Consider the following 25339-nt stretch of genomic DNA (forward strand, 5'->3'; position numbering starts at 1 on the left):
AATGAAAAATACAAGAGAACTGAAAGAGATCACTTCTTACTTCCATATGAACTTACTGGTGAGACAAACTCCTCACTTAAGCTCACCACAGTAGCAACAGGAGGTGGATATGCGATTATTACAGTACTACAGTATGTACTACAATTAATTTTATGCAATTATAATTTGATACTGCCTTTTAATACTTGCTTACATTTTTAGACTGCAAATGGCACAAAGTACAGTTTGTAAGTGTGTGAAAGTCTGATAAATTTTAGCTTTAGATAACAATAGATTTGTGTGTACTTTATCAGTTTAGTTCAGTTCAGTCTCTCTGTCATGTCCGACTTTTTGCAACCCCATGAACTGCAACACGCCAGGCCTCCCTGTCCATCACCAACTCCTGGAGTTCACTCAAACTCACATCCATCGAGTCGGTGATGCCATCCAGCCATCTCATCCTCTGTCGTCCCCTTCTCCTCCTGCCCCCAATCCCTCCCAGCATCAGAATCTTTTCCGATGAGTCAACTCTTTGCATGAGGTGGCCAAAGTACTGGAGTTTTAGCTTTAGCATCATTCCTTCCAAAGAACACCCAGGACTGATCTCCTTTAGAATGGACTGGTATTTTATAGTAGTAAGTTGTAAAGTGGGCCTCCCTTGTGACTCAGGTGATAAAGAATTGCCCTGCAATGCGGGAGACCTGAGTTCAATCCCTGGGTTGGGAAGATCCCCTGGAGAAGGGAAAGGAATTTCATGGACTGGAAGACCGTGGAGTCCCAAAGAGTCGGACATGACTGTATGTGTTATCTGCATATATATCATGCATTTATGGCATACTTAAAATTTTCTTAAATTTTTTGATATTTCTAAAAGACAGGTTCATCTTTAAGATTTTTTTTGTCACATATGTATTGAATATCCAATATATTTTTTTCCTCTTGATGAAAGTGAAAGTGGAGAGTGAAAAAGTTGGCTTAAAGCTCAACATTCAGAAAACGAAGACCATGGCATCCTGTCCCACCACTTCATGGGAAATAGATGGGGAAACAGTGGAAACAGTGTCAGACTTTATTTTTCTGGGCTCCAAAATCACTGCAGATGGTGACTGCAGCCATGAAATTAAAAGACGCTTACTCCTTGGAAGGAAAGTTATGACCAACCTAGATAGCATATTCAAAAGCAGAGACATTACTTTGCCAACAAAGGTCCATCTAGTCAAGGCTATGGTTTTTCCAGTGGTCATGTATGGATGTGAGAGTTGGACTGTGGAGAAGGCTGAGCACCGAAGAATTGATGCTTTTGAACTGTGGTGTTGGAGAAGACTCTTGAGAGTCCCTTGGACTGCAAGGAGATCCAACCAGTCCATTCTGAAGGAGATCAGCCCTGGGATTTCTTTGGACGGAATGATGCTAAAGCTGAAACTCCAGTACTTTGGCCACCTCATGCGAAGAGTTGACTCATTGGAAAAGATTCTGATGCTGGGAGGGATTGGGGGCAGGAGGAGAAGGGGACGACAGAGGATGAGATGGCTGGATGGCATCACTGACTTGATGGACGTGAGTCTGGGTGAACTCCGGGAGTTGGTGATGGACAGGGAGGCCTGGCGTGCTGTGATTCTTGGGGTGGCAAAGAGTCGGACATGACTGAGCGACTGGTCTGATCTGATCTGATCTGATGCATAAATAGACCCATGCAGTAAATTTGTGTTTTTCAAAAGTCCACTGTATTATTATCTCACTTAGCATTTTTGTTCACTGATGGCTAAGATGGAAAAGAATCTGCCCACAAAGCTAGAGACCCTAGTTTGATCCCTGGGTCAGGAACATCAGCTGAAGAAGAGAATGGCTATCTACTTCAGTATTCTTGCCTGGAAAATCCCATGGACAGAGTAGCCTGGTGGTCTGTAGCCTATGAGTTCACAAAGAGTAAGACAGAGTAAGACAGAGCTGAGCAACTCACACTTTTACTCCACTCCAATCTTTTAACCACATTGTTTTATAGATTCAACATAAATCAGAGGAGTCTATAAATCTTTTATCTCATCGACCCACAATTAAAGGTATTTTTTTGAAGTCTCATATGCTTACTCTATTCCTGTAAAATTTTCCTTTTAGATCTGTTAATATATGCTTTATGTATTTAGATGCTTCTATGTTGAGTGAATAAACATCTACAAATGTTATATCTTCTTACTGAATTGACCACCTTATCCTTATGTGGTGCCCATCTTTTTCTTTTATTATCATTTTTGTTTCAAAGTCTACTTTGTCTAATACAAGTGAAGCTTTCTTTTGGTGTCTGTTTGCATGAAATATTCTTTAGTTTTCAGTGTGTATCCTTACATCTGAAACAACTCTCTCATAGGCAGTATATAGATGAGTATTGCTTTTTATTCATTCAGCCACTTTATGTCTTTTAAATGGAGAATTTAGTGCATTTTCATAGAAAGTGATTACTGAAAGTTATATATTTTTACCATTTTATTGATTGTTTTTTGATTCATTTCCAGTGTATCTGTTTCTTTTCTTCTTTTGCTCTCTGTCCTTGTGGTTTGATGATTTTGAGTGCTATGCTTAGATTCCAGTCTCATTATTTTCTGTGCATCCATCAAAGATTTTTGCTTTGTGCTTACCATGAGGGTTACTTATATCAGCCTATATGTGTATATAAATATACAAATACTTGAGTCTATTTTAAATTGATAGCAAGATACTAAACTTTCTTCATTAAATTCTTTTTCATCTTATTTCCTGCTTTCTGCTTATGATGCTTTTTAAAAAATTAATTTCACATACAAAATGATACACAATTAATGTATAAAACTTGGTGAACTTGGAGATAAATGTGTATATATATACACCATAAAACCATTACCACAATCTATGCTGTAATCCTATTCATCACTTCTAAAAGTTACCGCTGCCCTCTTCTCTATTATTATTACTATTGTGGTTATTTTGTCCTAAGGACACAGAACATAAGATTTAACTACATCACAAATTTTTAAGTATATGACACAATATCATTAATTATATAAGTTGTGCTGTACAGAGGGTCATTAGAATTTATTCATCTTCTATAATTGCGAATGTATACACTGACTAATACCTCCTTATTTTCCCTCATTTGGCAACCATCATTCTACTCTTCTATGATTTTGATGAGTTTAGACTCATCACATAAGTGGTATCTTGGAGTATTTATCTTTCTGTGTCTAGCTTAATGCCCTAGACACTTAGTATAACATCTTTAAGTTTTATTTTTGTTGTCCTGAATGGCAATATTCCCTTGCTTTTTAAAGGATACATACTATCTCATTGTATGTATGTGATATATTTTCTTCATTCATTCACCCATCAATGGACATTTAGATTGTTTCTTTGCCTTAACTATTCTGAATAATGCTGCAGTGAGCATGAGGTATTTATTCAAGTGTAAGTATTTATTCAAGATCCTGATTTCAATTTCTTTAGATATATAGTGTAAGGGATTTGCTTCTCCACATCCTTGTCAACAATTGTTACCCTTTGGATTTTTGTTAGTAAGCATCCAATTATAAGATGATATTTTCTTGTGATGGTTTTGATTTGCATTTCTTTGATGATTTTAAATACCTCTCATAACTCAGTTAGCCTTTCTTAGTCCTTCTTGGAGATGGTCTATTCAGTTTCTTTGCATTTTTTGAAAAAAATCACGTTGTTTATGACTATGGAACTGTATGAGTCCCTTATATAATTTGAATATTTGCCTTTTGTAAGACATTGAATTTGGAAATGTTTTCCTCCATCTTTCAGGTTTCCTTCTCATTGTAATGATTGCTTTCTGTGCTGTGATGAAGATTTTTGCCTTGAAATAGTTCTACTTGACTATTTTTAGTGTATGTTTTTGATGTCATAACAAGCAAAATCATTGCCAATACCAATACCATGAATTTTTTAATCTATGTTTTCTTCTAGGAGTTTAAATTTACAGCTTACATTTATGACTTTAATTCATTTTGAATTGATTTGTGTATAGTGTAAGATAATCCAATTTCCTTTTTTGTATGTGGATATCAGTTTTCTCAGCACCGGTTTTTAAAGAGACTATCCATGATTATTTTATTTTGTTGACACTCTTGTCAAAGATTATTTGACTGTATACATACGAAATTGTTTTGGGTTTCTCTACTCTTTTCCATTGACCTGCATATCAGTTTTTTAGCCAGTGTTTTACTGTCTCAATTATTGTAGCTTAGTAATACAATTTAAAATCACAAATGTGATGACTCCAACTTCATTCTCTTTTCTAAAGTTTGCTTTGGCTATTAGGGATCTTTTGTGATTTCATGTGCATCTCAAAGTGCTTTTTTTTTTTTCTGTTGTTATAAAAAGTGCCCCTGAGATTTTGATAAAAATTACACTGAATGTGTAGATCACTTTGGGAAATATGTACATTTTAACATTACAAATTTCTAATTTATGAGCACTGACTGTCTTTGCATTAATATACTTGTTTCAATTTCTTTTGTCAATATTTTCTATTTTTCAGTATATAAATTTTCACCTCCTTTTTTAAGGTTATTTCTAAGCATTTATTATTTTTAATGGTGTTGTAAGTGGAACTGATTCTTTAATAGCTAAGCTTTTAAAGTTGGAATTGAATATTAAATATTTATTTTTTGTTACATAAGAATTCAAAGATGTAAATTCTGTAAGTAGCATGTGAGTTGTATATCACATATTTTGATGCATTGTATTATCAGTATCATTCAATCATATATTTTTGACATATCTTGAGTGATTTTTCTTTGAACTGTGTGAAATTTGCCAGTGTGCTAATTAATTGTCAGATATGTGGAACCCCTTATAGATTATTGGTTCTATTGCTTGCTAATTTAATTTACAGTGATTAGGCAAATAATTGTATTTGTATTTTACTGAGATTTTTTAAATAGCTTTTCACGTGGTCTGTTGTGCTGTATATTCTTTCAGGATCTCATGAATTCAAAAAGAACATATTCTACAATTATTTCACAGCTGTAATATATGTCATTAGGTCAGATTTGTTGACATAATTATTTAGATTGCTTTTTTTTGTTTAGTTGTATTATCAAGTACTGAAAGTAGGGTACTATGAAACTGTTTTACCCTTTGATTCTGTCAGTTTTGGCTTCAAGAATTTTAAAACACTTTTATTAAGGGCCCAAATATCTGTGAATGTTACCATCTCTTGATGAACAAACATCTTATCCAGAAATTTCACTTTATCTCAACTTTGTCCAGAACTCTATTTTGTTTGATCTAAAAACACACTCTAAGTTTGTCATGCTTATATATTTTTCAACTCTTTTATTTTCAATTTGGTCTGGATCTTTATGTTTAAAGTGAATCTCTTGCTAATGGAAGGAAGTTGAGTTTTTCTTTTTGTCCATTCCAACAGTCATTGCCATTTACTTGGAATATAAACTAATTGGAATACAAATTCATAGCATATTTAATTCAATTATTGATATGGCTGGGATATTTATACCATTATATAAATTATTCACTATTTGCCATGCTTAGTATTTTTTCTTTCTATGTCCCTCCTTTCCTGCCAACGTATTGGTTAAAGTATTATTTATGTGTTTAATGTATAGTATTCATAAATTTCCCAGTATTATTTTTATTTTATTTTAATATCTTCTTGGTTCTCTCAAATTTAAATATATGTTCTTGATTTCTTACCAAAAAAGAACTGATGTGGCAATCTTATTATCAGAAAATAGACTTTAAAGTAAGAAAATACTACTACAGATAAAGGATATTTTAAAATTAAAAGAGGACTGATTCATCAGGAAGATACAAAAAATAATTTAAAAAATACTTCTAAAGATGGAGCCAAAACATGAAGCAAAAACTGTAAACACTGAAAAGTAGAATAGCCTATTCAGCAATAGGACTTCCAAGGTAGCTCAGTGGATAAAGAATCTGCCTGAAAAGCAAGAGACACAGGAGATACAGTTCAATCCTTGGGGTTGGGAAGATCCCCTGGAGGAAAGCATGGCAACCCATTTCAGTATTCTTGCCTGGAGAATCCTATGAACAGGGAAGCCTGGCGGGTTATAGTCCATAGGGTCACAAAGACTCAGACTTGACTGAAACAACAACATGCAAGCATGCAATTCAACAATAATGGACTTTCCAGGTGGCTCAAGTGGTAAAAAATCTGTCAGTGCAGAAGATGCAGGAGATGCAGGTTTGATCCTTGGATTGGGAAGATCTCTTGAAGTAGAAAATGGCAATCTGCTCCAGTATTCTTGCCTGGAACGTTCTATGGACAGAGGAGTTGGCAGGCTATAGTCCGTGGGGTCATAATGAGTCAGATGCAACTGAGTGATTGAGCACACATGAATTCAACAATAATAGTTGGGGTTTTAACCATCCCATTTTTCATTTATGGTCAAAATACCTAGGCTGCAGAGCAATACAGAAACAGAAAATTTGAACAACACTACAAATTGCATAACTTAATGGACATCTACTGACTGTTTCACAAATAGCATATTACACATTCTTCTCAGTTACAAGTGAATATTCTCCAGGACAAACCATATGATTTGCCACAAATCAAGCCTCAACAAGTTTAAAGAATTTAAATAATACAACGTATCTCCTCTGACAACAATCTGGTTAAATTAGAAATCAATAATAGAAGAAAATTTGAATATTTCACTTGTATCAGAAAATTAAACATTGTATTTCTAAATAACCAGTGGAGCAAGAAATAAATCACAAGAAAAAAAGTAGAACATATATCAAGATGAAATAAAACAAACAAACAAAAATAACATACCAAATCTTATTAGATGTAGCTGAAAGCAGTCCTAAATGGAAATTTAAAGCTGTAAACTCCCATATTATGGTAGAATACAGATTCTAAATTATTAAACTAAACCTTTCCTTTTAAAATTATAAATAGAGGGGAAATTAAACCCAGAAAATACAAGGAAGAAAATAATAAATATTAAAGTAGATATAAAGAAAATGAAAAATAGGAAAATAGAAATACTGAATGATAACAAGTGATTATTCTCAGGAGAAAAATCAATCAATATAATAAAGTATTAGTTAAGCTGTCTGAAAAAAAAAGGCATATGCAGATAAAATCAGAATTGAAAGTAAGGAAATGACATACTAATAGTATTAGAAACTTTTAAAGGATTATAAATGTATAGTATTAGCAGTGGTTCAACAAATTAGATAATTCAGATGAAATGAAAAAAATTCCTAGAGACACATAAATTACAAAAACTGACCAAGAAGAAATAGAAAATTTCAACAGTCCTACAAGAAGAGATTAAACACTAATTTAGAAAATTACCAATAAACTAAAGTCCAGAACCAGATGGCTTCATTCTTGAATTCTACCAAATAATTAAAGAATAATTAGTCATACTCTAAAAATTTCTAAGGAAATGGCAACCCACTCCAGTGTTCTTGCCTGGAGAATCCCAGGGACAGAGGAGCCTGGTGGGCTGCCGTCTATGGGGTCGCACAGAGTCGGATACGACTGAAGTGACTTAGCAGCAGCAGCAGCAGCAAAAATTCCTAAATATATAAAGAGAACATTTCCAACGCATTTTATGAAGCCAATGTTACCTTGATAACAAAGCCAGAAAAAGAATCACAAAAATAAATAAAAGTACTTTTTATGAATACAGACCACAAAACAGCAACAACAACAACAAGCCACTAGCAAGCTGAAACTGATGGTTTAGTAAAAGGGCTACACATGACCAAATGTGATTCATGTCAGGAACACAGCTGCTTCATAAAAAGAAAATCAATAACCACACTAAGAGAAAAAGGGTGGGGGTGGGAGGAAACCTGATCATTACAATACATGCCCAAAACAATTTGAAAGATGTCAACAGTATTTCATAACTACAACACACAGCATACTAGGAATAGAAGGACACTTCCTTAACACGATAAATGGTCCACATGAAAAGCCCACTGCCAGCATTATTTTTAATGATGAAAGACTAAACACTTATTCTTGTGATCTGACACTGCGCTCATGTCTGCTATTCATTGTTCTGTGAAGAAAGCTGAGTGCCGAAGAATTGATGCTTTTGAACTGTGGTGTCAGAGAAGATTCTTGAGAGTCCCTTGGACTGCAAGGAGATCCAACCAGTCCATGAAGGAGATCAGCCCTGGGATTTCTTTGGAGGGAATGATGCTGAAGCTGAAACTCCAGTACTTTGGCCACCTCATGAGAAGAGTTGACTCATTGGAAAAGACCCTGATGCTGGGAGGGATTGGGGGCAGGAGGAGAAGGGGAAGACAGGATGAGATGGCTGGATGGCATCACTGACTCGATGGACGTGAGTCTGAGTGAACTCCGGGAGTTGGTGATGGACAGGGAGGCCTGGCGTGCTGTGATTCTTGGGGTCACAAAGAGTAGGACATGACTGAGCAATTGAACTGAACTGAACTGATTCATTGTTCCAAAGTCCGAGCTAGAGAGATTAAGGAAGAAAAATATATAAGGCATCCAAATTGAAAAAGATGAAGTAAAACTGTTTCTACTTACAAGTGACATGATTATGTATATTGAGAATCTCAGATAAACATGAAAAAACTACCAGTGCTAATAAACAAATTGAGCGAAATTTGATGTTACAAGATCAGTGTATAAAAATCACTTGTATTTCACTCCAGTGAAAAATCTGGGAAGGAAATTAAGAAGACAATTTTACTGACAATAGTGTTATGTAGGAAGTTACACATGAACAATGAAGGATGACCTAGACAAAATGGATGCAAGATCATCTGTAAACCCCACTTCAGACATGCCCAAAGTAGCCCAAGAGAGCTCACGTACTTCATACAAAAATTATCACAGAGATTTTTTCCATCTCCTTCATACCTACTTTAGGCACACAGTGGATACAAATGAACCACAGGGGCTTTTCCAGCTCTAAACACCTGCACCCTTGATGCACAGCTATGTCCTCAAGTGACTTTAGGCAGCTAGTAATCCATTAATAATAGTAGTAATAATAGTAATCCAAGTATATATTGTCACCCTGCTTATTTAACTTACATGCAGAGTAAATCATGAGCAAGGCTGGGCTAGATGAAGCACAAGCTGGAATAAAGATTGCCAGGAGAAATATCAATAACCTCAGATATGCAGATGACACCACCCTTATGGCAGAAAGTGAAGAAAAACTAAAGAGCCTCTTGATGAAAGTGAAAGAGGAGAGTGAAAATGTTGGCTTAAAGCTCAACATTGAGGAAACTTAAGACCATGGCATCCTGTCCCATCGCTTCATGGCAAATAAATGGAGAAACAGTGGAAACAGTGGATGACTTTATTTTTGGGGGCTCCCAAAACACTGCAGATGGTGATTGCAGCCATGAAATTAAAAGACATTTACTCCTTGGAAGGAAAGTTATGACCAACCTAGACAGCATATTAAACAGCAGAAACATTACTTTGCCAAAAAGGTCCGTCTAGTCAAGGCTATGATTTTTCCAGTAGTCATGTATGGATTTGAGAGTTGGACTATAAAGAAAGCTCAGTGTCAAAGAATTGATGCTTTTGAACTGTGGTGTTGGAGAAGACTCTCGAGAGTCTTCTTGAACTTCAAGGAGATCCAACCAGTCCATCCTAAAGGAGATCAGTCTTGGGTGTTTATTGGAAGGACTGATATTGAAGCTGAAACTCCAATATTTTGGCCACCTGATGTGAAGAGCTGACTCATTTGAAAAGACCCTGATGCTGGGAAAGTTGAAGGTGGGAGGAGAAGGGGACGACAGAGGATGAGATGGTTGGATGGCATCACAGACTCAATGGATATGGGTTTGGGTAAACTCCAGGAGACAGTGAAGAGCAGGCGTGTTGCAGTCCATGGGCTCGCAAAGAGTTGGACACGACTGAGTGGCTGAACTGAACTGAATCCATTGAGGGTTCATAAATATTCTATACATACATAACAGACTGATTTAGTCTGATTATAACAGACTAAATTATGGGAAGGACATGTCCAGTAGAGCCTGTTGTTATGTAACTGGCAAATGTCAATTAAAACTCTCAGTCCATGCCCACTTAGATGAATATGTAAAAGCCCTATTTTGCATGTGCCCAGACACGCCCCATTGCCTGATTGGTCTTGAGAATATGCCTATTTGCATTTTTCAAAAGGCAGAACCAGGAGTAGGAGACAAGGAGCATTAAAAGAGAAACCAACAGGTATCATACATCTCCTTGGGGTCCACATCTTGGGAGTGTACTGTCCACTGACTGTTTTATTAATAAAAGATCTATCTTCTTGACCTGTAATTCAGTTGTAACCAGTTTCTTGTTTTGAATCATTTCTACGAAAGAGACGGAAGCCAAGAAATCCTATATATTTGAGCTGTAACTAATCCATCATTGCAAATCTTTGTTGCAACAAGACAAGAACCAAGGGAGAGAAATAAACTGACCTGACAATAGCACCTAAAGGAATAAAATTCCTAGTAATAAATTTAAGTAAGAAGGAAACACCTGCCATTGAATACCACAAAACATTGATGAAATAAATAAAAAATTCCTACATATATGGAAAGGCATCTCATGTTCATGTACAGGAGACTCAGAGTACTAAGATGGCAATATTCCTAAAGCAGGCTACAGATTGATCCATTTTAATCACTATCACAATTTTAGTTTGTTTTTTCTTTTGCCAAAAGACAAAACATGATCCTAACATGTACATGAAACTCCAAGGGACCTAAAATAACCAAAATTATATTTAAAAATGAAAGTAAGGCAACAGCATACACATTTCTTGTTTTCAAAACTTGCTACAAGTTTAAGTAATTAATCAGTTCTGGTACTAACATAAAATACAAACATAAGCATAGACATATTAACAAATGGAATAGAATAAAGCATCCAAAAAATTAACCCAATTATTTGTGAACAAATGATTTTCAGCAATAGTGCTGAAACTAGTCAACAGGAAAAAGATAGTGTTTTCAACAAATAATTTTAAAATAATTTGATAACAATAAACAAAAAAAAAGTTAGACACCTACTTCTCTCCATATGCAAACAAAAGAAAATGAAAACAATAGCAAAATTTTAAAAAAACACCTTAAAATAGGTTAATAACTTAAACATGAGCTAAAATTATTAAATTCAGAAGAAAATGTGGAGATAAATCCTTTTAACATTAGATTTGACAATGAATTTTATTATTTGACATGAAAAGTATGAATATAAAATTGCACTTTATAAAAATCTGTTAAAATATGCATCAAAAGATATTATCAAGTTCAGAAAGAAAAACACCAATGCAGTATGCTAACTCATATATATGGAATTTAGAAAGATGGTAACGATAATTCTGTATGCGAGACAGCAAAAGAGACACAGGTGTATAGAACACTCTTTTGGACTCTGTGGGAGAGGGAGAAGGTGGGATGATTTGGGAGAATGGCATTGAAACTTGTATAATATCATATATGAAATGAATCGCCAGTCCAGGTTCGATGCATGATACTGAATGCTTGGGACTGGTGCACTGGGATGACCCAGAGGGATGGTACAGGGAGGGAGGGGGGTTTGGGATGGGGAACACGTATATACCTGTGGCGGATTCATGTTGATGTATGGCAAAACCAATACAATATTGTAAAGTAATCAACCTCCAATTAAAATAAATAAATTTATATTAAAAAAACAATGTGAAGACATAAATTCTAGAATTGGAGACAATATTTCCAAATCATATATCTGATAAATGTTTAACACCCAGAATACACAAAGAACTATTACAAGTTGACAACTAAAAAGACCAAAACAAGAAAGAAAGAAAAAAGAAAACAATTAAAATTAGGCAAAGAACTTAGACATGTCTTCAAAGAAGACATAAAAATGGCCAACAGGCACGGGAAAAAACTGATATCATTGGCCATGAAAGATTCATCATAAAATCACAAATATCATAGTTTCCCTTTGTCAGAAGAAAATGCAACTTTTAAATTCATATTTTGTGTTCAAAACCAGAGTGTAATATTTATATTTTACTAATATAATACTTTTTTTTAAAGAATTGCAGAATATATCATTATGCAGCTGAACTTTTCAGTTCTGGTACTATTATTTTCCCCCCCTTCAAAAGAGGGGGACAAACTTCATTAAACTGGCTATAAAACATAAGCAAAATACTAAAATAGTATTACTTATAGTAAAACCCCTGGAGAAGAAAATGGAAACACACTCCAGTATTCTTGCCTGGAAAATCCAATGGAAAGAGGAGTCTGTCAGGCTATAGTCCACAGGGTCACAAAGAGTCAGACATGACTTAGAGACTGAGCATGTACACACATAAATAAAACACTATTTTTGTGTGGCTAAATTTCACACAGTGGTTCAATATATATTGTATAACATATATGTTACTCAGGTTTAGTAGAGTTACTGATAATATAAGTACAGAAATTTTCATACATAATAAAATAATCTAGAACTGCAGTTAGGTTTATTTACTGAATCAGTTCAGTTGAGTTCAGTTGCTCAGTCGTGTCCGACTCTTTGCAAGCCCATGAAACACAGCATGCCAGGCCTCCTGTTCATCACCAACTTCTGGAGTTTACCAAAACTCATGCCCATTCAGTTGGTGATGCCATGTAACCATCTCATCCTCTGTCGTCCCCTTCTCCATCTGCCTTCAATCTTTCCCAGCATCAGGGTCTTTTCAAATGAGTCAGCTCTTCACATCAGGTGGCCAAAATATTGGAGTTTCAGCTTCAATATCAGTCCTTCCAATGAACACCCAGGACTGATCTCCTTTAGGATGAACTGGTTGGATCTCCTTGCAGTTCAAGAAGACTCTCAAGAGTCTTCTCCAACACCACAGTTCAAAAGCATCAATTCTTTGGCACTCAGCATTCTTTATAGTTCAATTCTCACATCCATAAATGACTACTAGAAAAACCATAGCCTTGACTAGACAGACCTTTATTGACAAAGTAATGTTTCTGCTTTTTAATATGCTGTCTAGGTTGGCCATAACTTTCCTTCCAAGGAGTAAATGTCTTTTAATTTCATGGCTGCAATCACCATCTGCAGTGATTTTTGGAGCCACAAAAAATAAAGTCAGCTATTGTTTCCCCATCTATTTGCCATGAAGTAATGGGACTGGATGCCATGATCTTAGTTTTCTGAATGTTGAGCTTTAAGCCAACTTTTTCCCTCTCCTCTTTCACTTTCGTCAAGAGGCTCTTTGGTTCTTCTTCACTTTCTGCCTAAGGGTGGTGTCATCTGCATATCTGAGGTTATTGAAATTTCTCCTGGCAATCTTGATTCCAGCTTGTGCTTCATCCAGCCCAGCATTTCTCATGATGTACTCTGCATATAAGTTAAATAAGCAGAGTGACAATATACAGCCTTGATGTACTCGTTTTCCTATTTGGAACCAGTCTGTTGTTCCATGTCCAGTTTTAACTGTTGCTTCCTGACCTGCATAGAGGTTTCTCAAGAGGCAGGTCAGGTGGTCTGGTATTCCCATCTGTTTCAGAATTTTCCACAGTTTATTGTGATCCATAGAGTCAAAGGCAGATAGTTGAATACAAATAATAATAAACTGTAGAAATTATTACTGTTGTTGTCCTTTAGAATTAAGAAAACTAGCGGTAGCAAAAATATATTTTATATGTTTATTGTATCATTTTTGCAAGATTCTTTTTCAATCCATTATTTAGAAAATTTAGGAACTAATTAAGCATCATATTAAAATTGCTTTTCTCTTTTCATCATAAAAGGACACACGAATTACACTGTAAGAATTACATTGTAATTTTAGCTATAATGTTTATTTCAACTTAATGGACACAAGTTTTTTTTTTTCTGAATTCTACATGAAGCTAGTGAGGAAATAGGTTAAAATTTAACATATTCTGTGTTTCAGGAACTGAATGCTATTGCCTCAGTTGTCATTGATCTATGACATTGATATCCTTAACAGAGTCATCATGTATACTCTGAACTCACCTGTTTATTTTGTGATATATTTCTGGCAAGACGGACCTAAACAGAGTTATTTTTACTGTATAAGTTATCACTGTTCAAAGAAAAAAAAAATAGAAACCCAAATCAACCTACCTTTAAGAAATAAAATAATTTTCATGTACAACCAGAAAGTCCAAAGGTTGTTTTGGCTTCAGGAACAACTGCATCCAGGGACTGAAATAATTTTATGAGGAATCAATCTTTCTTAATTTTATGACTCTGCTTACCTGCCTTTGGCATGATTCCCAGACAAATTCTTTGCAAATAATCTTGTTATCTATAGCCATCAGCAGGATTCCACCTTTGCATTTGGCAACCTCAGTGGAAAAGTCAACTTTTTAAATATTTCAAGTAATAGTCCTAAAGATTATCCTTGGCTTGATTGATTTGTACCTGTACCTTATCCTAGCACTGATCACTATAGCCAAGCACTTTGTACTCTGATGGACCAGATCTGCACCTTGTGCCCCAAGAATTTGGATGTGAGTCAACCATAAGAGTAGCCATATACTGAGAGGAAGGAGGAAAGATTCACCAGGGGAATATTACAGAGACTTCACCAGAGGAAAGGTGGAAAAATGTTAGGCTAAAAACACACATATCCATATAATTTAATAATAAATGTTATACATTTTATGTAACTGAAAAACTGTACATTCATGTGCATTAGCCACTAGATGTTGATAGGATTATAAATTAACTTCTGCACATACACAGTGAAAAATATGTCTTATAAGTAACATGCTTTTCTACAGAAACACATCCCAAGTTCAATAGGAGCTATATTCCCATCTTAGAAGAGTTTTGTGCAACTGGAATCAGCAGTTTGATTTCTGTCAATTATTCATATAGAATAGTGGGTGCACATTTTGAAGATTTGTTTAATACTTTTATTTGTATGGTAAACAGTAATAAGGATCAACGAGCAGCCATTGTAGAATTACTACTGAAGAAACTAATGAGGTAGCAAATTGCGTATTAGTACCCAGAGACATGTATTTTTAAGATGTCAACATATTACTTATTACAAAACCAAATTATGGTTACTCTTGCCTATAAAATAAGGAAAATGGAAGGAAGGTGTTGACAGTCTTTAATGTTAAACCATGTTATAATCTAAAATATTGTCTTATTACTCAAATTTCAATGATATATATCCTTATTTTTAAAATGTATTTGTTTTTATTTTATTTTTATATAAATATTAATACAAAATCAAAATTTTAAGATTTACCAATAAAACTCAGTAGTTTTATCTAGCATGCTAGCTATCCTAGCATAGGTTAAGAAGTAAACCTGAGTAAAGTACAGCAAAGTTGGTTTTCAAAAGTCTCACAATCCACTAATATTTATCAACAAAACGTCACTGAAAACTATTATGCAATTTAAAATGTATAATAATTGATGTATTATGCACTACTGAGGAAACATATGTGAGTAGGAAATGATTCTGTTGTTGGTTGGATAGAAGAAACAGTATGAATAAATAATGTTTGAATAATTTTTGTAACATAAATGGAAATATGCCAGGAGGAAGGCGAGCATTACAAGATGGGGGAATATTTTGAAAGATTGCATAGATGTATGCAGAAATATGGCATTTCACTGGATTATGAAATATCTATTGTTTTGAAGGAGCCACTCATGAAATTTCTGGGAAAGGAAGCTTGTGCTGATATTCATGTATAATGATCTAAGTGAAAGTCGCTCAGTCATGTCTGATTCTTTGCTACCCACTGAACTCTAGCCTGCCAGGTTCCTCTGTCCATGGAATTCTCCAGGCCAGAATACTGGAGTGGTTAGCTGTTCCCTTTTCCAGGGGATCTTCCCAATCTAGGAATGGAACCCAGCTCTCCTGCATTATAGGTGGATTCTTTATGGAGAAGGCAATGGCTACCCACTACAGTACTCTTGCCTGGAAAATCCCATGGATGGAGGAGCCTGGTAGGCTGCAGTCCATGGGGTCTCTAAGAGTCAGACAGCACTGAGCGACTTCACTTTCACTTTTCACTTTCATGCATTGGAGAAGGAAATGGCAACCCACTCCAGTGTTCTTGCCTGGAGAATCCCAGGGACGGGGGAGCCTGGTGGGCTGCTGTCTATGGGGTCGCACAGAGTCGGACACGACTGAAGTGACTTAGCAGCAGCAGCAGCTTTACTATCTGAACCACCAGGGAAGCCAATAACAATCTAAGGAGCTTGATTTTTATCATATACAAAATCAGTCCTCAAACATTTTGGCTTCAAGAACTCTTCATACGCAAAAACAAACTTGTTGACTCCAAAGAGATTTAGTCTATCTAGTTGGGTATTTAAGATATGTAGTTTCTGTAGTGAAAATTAAAATTGAAAAAATGTTAAAGTAATAAGTTATTATTATTTAACTGAATCATGAAGATTTTAAATGCATTGACATTTCCATTTAGAGCAAAAATTAGTATCATTAACAATCATGTCTGTAAAGTTTGTAAGTATTCAGAAGCTGTGACAGATACAAGTTTTTGAAAACTCTAATTTTCATTTAAAGCGTGCATGTTAATATTGATGTCAGATAGTGTCATTTGCTTTCCTTGGAGTGACTATCTTAGATCATTTTTGGAAAAAAAGATGTCTACAAAATACCCAAGTATGCATAGTTTCACTGTTCTTTTTTTTTGGTAATGAAGTTCAGTGAAAGTGCAGGAAATTCAGCTCATACTACAATCACTGTATGTTTTCCTCAAAACAACTATCACATGATATAACTGAAGCTATTTGTGTTCACTTCCCATTTTCCATGCAGTGTAATGAAAACAGATGTACTCAGGGTTGAGATTTAATGCAATTAACAGTTTCTACTAACTTACCAAGGGTGTTCTTAAATGAACCTGTGCAACAGTTATTAGAAAAAAAGAAAGAGTGTGTGGCAGTGAAGAATATATGGTTCCTAGAGTGCTCTAGTTCTGTCAGCTTGATTTCATGCCAAAATGCATGCAATTTTACCCAACATTACTTTGCAACAATAGTGGAAAATATCAATACAATGGAAAGGTGTGATCACTTTTAATATTATTATGAACAAGTTTTTGACCCTGTAAATCCCTTAAAAGTGTCCTAGGGATGTCCAGCATCTGTAGAACACTTTGAGAACTGTTGTCATAAGTAATGAGAAGTAAAGCAAATTTCAAAGTTTATATTTAAAATTTTCAAATATCTAGGAGATTTAGTACTTGCATGTTTCTCAATTTTTGCTGAATATGATGACTTTGCTATGTTTGAGTTCCAGAAATATAGTTGGCTTCATATTCTGAATGGAAAGTGTTGGTGAGAAGTAAATTACAGTTTTTTTTTTCTTTTTTTAATATAAATTTATTTATTTTAATTGGACGCTAATTAATTTACAATATTCTATTGGTTTTGCCATACATCAACATGAATCCACCACGGGTGTACACGTGTTCAGTACAACATTATTCAATAGGCAAGCAATAAGAGACTGAAATGAACCACAATGTCAATGAAAAAAACCAAAGAACGTGATTATTTTAGAAGTCAATAAAAATAAATTTGAAATTGATTAAATGAAAGGATTGAGCCAAAATAGAGTGTTCATTAATGCTTCATATGTCACATTTGATTGACCAAGTGAGTAATGATGATATTACTCAAGATGGAGCTGGCTGGCTAAATGTGTATTTAGTTAAGTTTGAGACAATAATATCATGCATTTCACATATTTTTGAAAATATGTCAACATTATGGTACCTATCATAATGAGAGTTAACAAACATATAATGAGATTTTAATAAAAAAGAAATATGTTTGGGAAAGCAAAGGACCCTATAAAAACAGACTGAGGCATCAGTTATACAGATGAATTTATGAGAAGTAGCTATGAGAACTGTTTCTCTAGTTGTGCATGTCATAGCTCTAGTGCCTGAAGCCTTCATCTATTATCTAGTACTCAACACAGTACGTGGTATAGAGTAGGTGCTTAAAAATGGATGGGGACATCAGTGAATCAATGAAAATCGTCAGGTGACAAAGCCAAGAACAGAAATCCAGAGACAATAACATTTTTTGAGAGAGCGGAATGATTATATAAAAATAAATGGCAATAGTGCTAAGTCAGAGATAGACTGAATAGTAAAATATAATCTCTTAAAAACTTGATTCAAAGAAATATTTAATAATTTAATAAATAATGGAGACAGAATTACAAGTGAAAGATGAAAGGATTATATGCAACTGTTGAGATAATTAGAATTTAAAATAATTAATTGTACACAGCATAAAACATATAGGGATAATATTAACAGCAATCTAGTAGAAGAAAGTAATTGTAAACATTTACATATAGTTAAGTAAGAAGATTCTAAGCATGGAAAAAGTAGAAAAGCCAATAAGAAAATGATGATAAATTTTACAAAATAAAAATGTACAAGACTTAAGATAAAAAAGACAGAATATATTTAAGATATGATTTCCCTTTACCCATTCCTACTTTCATGCTCAGGACCCCAGAAAGAGTGAAAAAATATATAAGGATGTGCTACAAGAAAGAGTAATTTTCCCAGTTTCCATATTGGAAAAGTAACATCTATTTTATGTTTATTTAAAGTCATATTGTTCTAAACATTTTATATTTATTTTCTTGTTAAATATTAGTTTGTGGAAAGAAAAACAGAAAGATATTTTGATAGCAAGATTTGAAGTCAAATCTTTGTTAGTAAACATATTTGAATGAAAGCACAAGGAGACAAATTTTTCCTGTCTAACTGAAAAAATGTCAAAAATAGACCCACTCGATGTGAATGTGGTGAAAAAAATGCTCCAATTTTAAAATCTTATGAGGATAATTAATGCAATTTTTCCTTATTTGTAATTTTTTGTATGCTATAGCTACAAAACAAATATTAGGACTTTATATTTATTATGGGATATAGATGATCAGAAGAATGAGGGGAATGGATAAAATTAGAATTTAGGGGAAAAAAGCCCATTTAGTCAATTAGCATTGTCAAATGCTAATTGAGAGAGGAGTGAGATTCAAGCACCTAGTCTGTGCTTATTAGTGATATTTTCAAGGCAACTTCCAGATTACCAATTGTCTCTGTTCTTTGTGTAATAGAATAGTGTGTGCATGAGTGTGTGTGTGTGTGTGTGTGTGTGTGCGCACACACGTGTGCTCCTGTGTTTTGAAGGCCAGAGAAAGAGAGAGAGAGAGTGACAGGAAGGGAGATTGAGTTTACTTGAGATTGAGGGAATTAGCTCAGCCAATAAATAAAAACAAGTTCCCCACAAAGGTAAAGTTCCTGACAACCTCTTGCTTAGAAAATTCAAGGACATTCTTCTGTACTATTCAAAGTGATGCCTGACCACCCCCCTGTCCATAACTTATCTGCTTCAGCAGTTAGGCATACTAATTTTCCTCCTGAATAATTTTGATACCATTATATTTGTACTTATTTTCACATTGGTGTTTATAATTGACTGCTTAATATTATTTCTGAGTATGTATTTGTTAAAATAATCAGCACCATATACCTAATGAATATTAATTGAAGAAAAGGTAAATATTTGTTCAATAGAACAAATTTGACTGCCTTGATTGCTTTCATTGTGAAATAAACTGTAATATGAACCAGAGATCTATGTCCAGTAATATTAAATTTCTAAACTCTTCCTATCATTCCTCATTTTTCTTCTGCTATGTTTCTTTTCCTTCCTTACTATTTTTACAATATGAAAGTCACAATGCAACATATTTTTTAGCAGTAAGGATATTAACAGGGAAGCATTTCTTTACAGGAATAATAAAATAACTACAGTTCTAATAATTCATCAACTAAAATAAAAAGTTCTCTACAGGTAATTAAGAATGATCAGCTGGATTCTTCCATCTGTTCTGGGAGCATAAATTCCCTACTCTCCAAGAAATGGTTGTTTTTCTCTTACCCCTCAAGGAGCCTGGATTTTATTGAATGAAAGACAACATTAAAAGTGTAATTTGGGAAGCTTTGATAAATTTCAAATATTCCCCTTCAGTCACTTATATGTGTGTAAATAATTAAATGCCTGCTTCTATTAGCACTTAAATATCTTGAGTAATGAATAAACATACAATAACAGTTTGTCAGCAAATTAGTGCAGGCTGAATATGTCCATTTTCTCTTTTTCAATATTTCTTCTAATGGAAACATCCAATTTTACCTTGCAGTCCCAAATCTAGAAGATAATATAAGAGAAAATCTAGGCAAACATGGGTTTTTAAATGAGTGTTTGAATAAACACCAAAAGCACAATCCTTGGGAAAAAATGCAAATTGGACTTAATTTTGACAAATATACCATCCAAATATAACATGCTAAAAATAGGGGGGATGGGTATGAGTTATATAAGAAATTTCTAATTATATTCAAAATTTTTTTGTAAATATAAATCTATTCTAAAACATTTATTTTGAAGAAATTCAGAAAAATATTTCAGAACAAAAAAACTTTGTCATTTTTTGTTGAAATTATTACCTGTGCTATGTTTTAGATCAAAAGTCCATTAATATGATTTGTAAGATCCTTTAATTTATCTAATAATTTATCTAGAGATATATTCCTCATCTCGCTCTACAGCTTCTTCTTGAACTGCTCACTACTTTAATGCACACCATGATTCTGCTTTCCTGTTACTCAATCTTTCATTTTCTAGCTAAGTTATTTACATATTGGGATGTAATTGAAAGTAATATGTGCCACTTCTAGACCTAGACAATAACCTTTTCTAATGTTTCTTTATTCCACTTCCGTCTTCTGGATGAATGAATGAAAATGACAGTGGCATTGTTGCAAATTATCAATTGAGGATGATAAAGTTTTCATCAGCCCAAGTCCCTGAATAACCCTATGAAGTAAGGCCTTGATTGACTTGAAATGTTACATGCATAAACAAATTAATTTCTTCTACTCTAAGTCTTGAAATGTTGAGTGTCTCTGTTATCGTAGTTTAGTCTTTCAGAACTAAAGCAAGGTTATAGTAAATGCTAAATGATGTGATAGATATAAAGTTTGTGGAATAAAGACTGGTACTAGCAAATGTTATAGAATTCATTAAAACTGTTTTAATGGTTTATATTTTTGTAGTGCTAATTTTATTGAAATACAGTTGATCTACAATATTAAGTTTTTGGTGCACCGCATAATGCTTTGACATTTGCAAATTTCTCTTTCTGATTACTTGTTAATGTATAAAAACACAACAGATTTAAATGCATTGATCTTTTATCTTGAAATTTTGTCAAATATATTGATGTTTTGGTAGTGCTGTTAATATTTTCTGTTTATAGGATCATGTCTTCTATAAATAGTTGAAGTTTTACTTCCTTTTGATTTGGCTTCCATTTATTTATCTCTTCAATTGTTCTTGTCTGATTGCTGTAGCAAGGACTTCTAATACTTTGCTGAATAAAATGGTGATAGTGAATGAGCATCTGGATCATAGAAAAAGCAAGAGAATTCCAGAAAAACATCTATTTCTGCTTTATTGACTATGACATGCCTTTGACTGTGTGGATCACAATAAACTGTGGAAAATTCTGAAAGAGATGGGAATACCAGGCCACCTGACCTGCCTCTTGAGAAATTTGTATGCAGCTCAGGAAGCAACAAAATGGGCCAAAGAACTAAATAGACATTTCTCCAAAGAAGACATACAGATGGCTAACAAACACATGAAAAGATGTTCAACATCACTCATTATCAGAGAAATGCAAATCAAGACCACTATGAGGTACCATTTCACACCAGTCTGAATGGCTGCGATCCAAAAGTCTACAAATAATAAATGCTGGAGAGGGTGTGGGGAAAAGGGAACCCTCTTACACTGTTGCTGGGAATGCAAACTAGTACAGCCACTATGGAGAACAGTGTAGAGATTCCTTAAAAAACTGGAAATAGAACTGCCTTATGATCCAGTAATCCCACTGCTGGGCATACACACTGAGGAAACCAGAAGGGAAAGAGACATGTGTACCCCAATGTTCATCGCAGCATTGTTTATAATAGCCAGGACATGGAAGCAACCTAGATGTCTATCAGCAGATGAATGGATAAGAAAGCTGTGGTACATATACACAATGAAGTATTACTCAGCCATTAAAAAGAATTCATTTGAATCAGTTCTAATGAGGTGGATGAAACTGGAACCTATTATACAGAGTGAAGTAAGCCAGAAGGAAAAACACCAATACAGTATACTAATGCATATATATGGAATTTAGAAAGATGATAACAATAACCCTGTGTATGAGACAGCAAAAGAGACACTGATGTATAGAACAGTCTTATGGACTCTGTGGGAGAGGGAGAGGGTGGGAAGATTTGGGAGAATGGCATTGAAACATGTAAAATATCATGTATGAAACGAGATGCCAGTCCAGGTTCGATGCACGATACTGGATGCTTGGGGCTAGTGCACTGGGATGACTCAGAGGGATGGTATGGGGAGGGAGGAGGGAGGAGGGTTCAGGATGGGGAACACATGTATACCTGTGATGGATTCATTTTGATATTTGGCAAAACTAATACAATTTGTAAAGTTTAAAAATAAAATTAAAAAAATAAAAAAAAATAAAATACAGGCAAAAAAAAAAAAAGAACTGGACATGGAACAACAGACTGGTTCCAAATAGGAAAAGGAGTTCGTCAAGGCTGTATATTGTCACCCTGTTTATTTAACTTATATGCAGGGTACATCATGAGAAACGCTGGACTGGAAGAAACACAAGCTGGAATCAAGATTGCCTGGAGAAATATCAATAACCTTAGATATGCAGATGACAGCACCCTTACGGCAGAAAACGAAGAGGAACTCAAAAGCCTCTTGATGAAAGTGAAAGTGGAGAGTGAAAAAGTTGGCTTAAAGCTCAACATTCAGAAAACGAAGATCATGGAATCCAGTCCTACCACTTCATGGGAAATAGATGGGGAAACAGTGTCAGACTTTATTTTTCTGGGCTCCAAAATCACTGCAGATGGTGACTGCAGCCATGCAATTAAAAGACGCTTACTCCTTGGAAGGAAAGTTATGACCAACCTAGATAGCATACTCAAAAGCAGAGACATTACTTTGCCAACAAAGGTTCGTCTAGTCAAGGCTATGGTTTTTCCAGTGGTCATGTATGGATGTGAGAGTTGGACTGTGAAGAAAGCTGAGCACCGAAGAATTGATGCTTTTGAAGTGTGGTGTTGAAGAAGACTCTTGAGAGTCCCTTGGACTGCAAGGAGATCCAACCAGTCCATTCTGAAGGAGATCAGCCCTGGGTGTTCTTTGGAAGGAAGGATGCTAAAGCTGAAACTCCAGTACTTTGGCCACCTCATGCGAAGAGTTGACTCATTGGAAAAAACTCTGATGCTGGGAGGGATTGGGGGCAGGAGGAGAAGGGGACGGCAGAGGATCAAATGGCTGGATGGCATCACTGACTTGATGGACGTGAGCCTGAGTGCACTCTGGGAGTTTGTGAGGGACAGGGAGGCCTGGCATGCTGCGATTCATGGGGTCGCAAAGAGTCGGACACGACTGAGTGACCGATCTGATCTGATCCTTGTCTTGTTCCTAATTTTAGAGGAAATGGTTTCAGCATATCATCATTGGCTATGACATTGCCTGTAGGTTTGTCATATATAGTCTTTTTCAATTAGTGATTCAGTTTTATTATTGGTAACTTATCTGTCATATTTTGTTTTTCTTACTAATTCAATTTTGAGAAATTGTACTTTTCTAGAAATTTGCCCATTGTTTTCTTCTGGGTTGTCCATTTTATTAGCACATATATATTCATATTTCTCAGTCTCCAAACTGCGTCCGACCCTTCATGACCCCATGGACCACAGCATATCCAGCCTCCCTGTCCCCCACCATCTCATGGAGTTTGCCCAAATTTATGTCCATTACATCAATGATGACATCCAACCATCTCATCCTCTGTCTCCCTCTTCTCCTTCTACCTTCAATCTTTCCCAGCATCAGGCACATTTACAGTGAGTCAGCTCTTCATATCACATGTCCAAAGAAGTGGAGATTCAGCTTCAGCATCAGTCTTTACAATGGACATTCAGGGTTGATTTCCTTTAGGAATGACTGGTTTCATCTCCTCACTGTCCAAAGAACTATATATCAGCAATCGCTTAACTTTAGAATTATCTTTTGTTGGTTGTAACTTCTCTCTCTCTCTTTTTCTTGATGAGTCTGGCTAAAGGTTTATCAATTTTGTTTATCTTTTCAAAGAACCAGCTCTTAATTCCACTAATATTTTTTTTTTTTATTGATTTTCAGTCTCTACCTTTTTTTTTTTTTTTGCTCTAATGTTTATTTTTTCTTTCCTTCTACATACTTTGGCTTTGTCTGTCTTTTTCTAGTTTATTTGGGTATAAAGTTAGATTGTATAAGATTTTTCTTATTTCTTTAGGTAGGTTTGTGTAAATATAAACTTTCCTTTCAGAATTACTTTTGTGGTGTCCAATAGATTTTCAATTTCAATTTAAATTTTAAATTTCAAATTTCCTTTTTAATTTATAATATATTTCAATTTTAATCTGCTTTCAGGTACATTTTGATGTCCTTATTGATTTTTTGGTGATCCATTGGTTTTTCAGTGGAATATTGTATAGTCCTCATATTTTTGCATTTTTTGCAGTTTATTTCTTATAGTTGGTCTCTAGTTTCATATTATTGTGATTGGAAAAGATGCTTGATAACATTGCAGTCTTCTTAAATTCATTCATACTTGTTTTATGGCCTAACGTGATCTCCTCTGGGGAATATTTTGTGTGAATTCGCAAAGAATGTCTTTCTGCTGCTTTTGGTGGAATATTCACTATATGTTGATTTTCTTCTGGATGATCTGTCTGTGATGTAAATGGGATGTTAAAATCCCCTAGTATTAATGTGTCACTATAGGATTCTCCTTTTATTTTTGTCAATATTTGCATTATACATTCAAGTGCCCCTGTGTTGAGTACAAAATATATTTACAATGGGTCTCTTGATTACTGTGTAATGATTTTCTTTGTCTCTTGTTGCAGTCTTTAAAGTCTATATTTTTCTGACATAGATTTTTCTATACCAGCTTTCTTTTTATTTCCCTTTGTATGAAATATATATATATATATATATATATATATATATATATATTTTCTATTTCACTTTCAGTCTGTGTGTGTGTCTTTGGATGTGAATGAGTCTCTTAAAGGCAGCACATATGTGAATCTTGTTCTTTTTGCCTGTTAAGTCTCTGTCTTTATTTTTTTTTGTCTTTTGATTTAAGCATTTAGTCTACTTACAGTTAATTATTGATAG

The sequence above is a fragment of the Bos javanicus genome, chromosome 12 (genome assembly GCF_032452875.1).
Source record: "Bos javanicus breed banteng chromosome 12, ARS-OSU_banteng_1.0, whole genome shotgun sequence".
Classification (NCBI taxonomy): domain Eukaryota; kingdom Metazoa; phylum Chordata; class Mammalia; order Artiodactyla; family Bovidae; genus Bos; species Bos javanicus.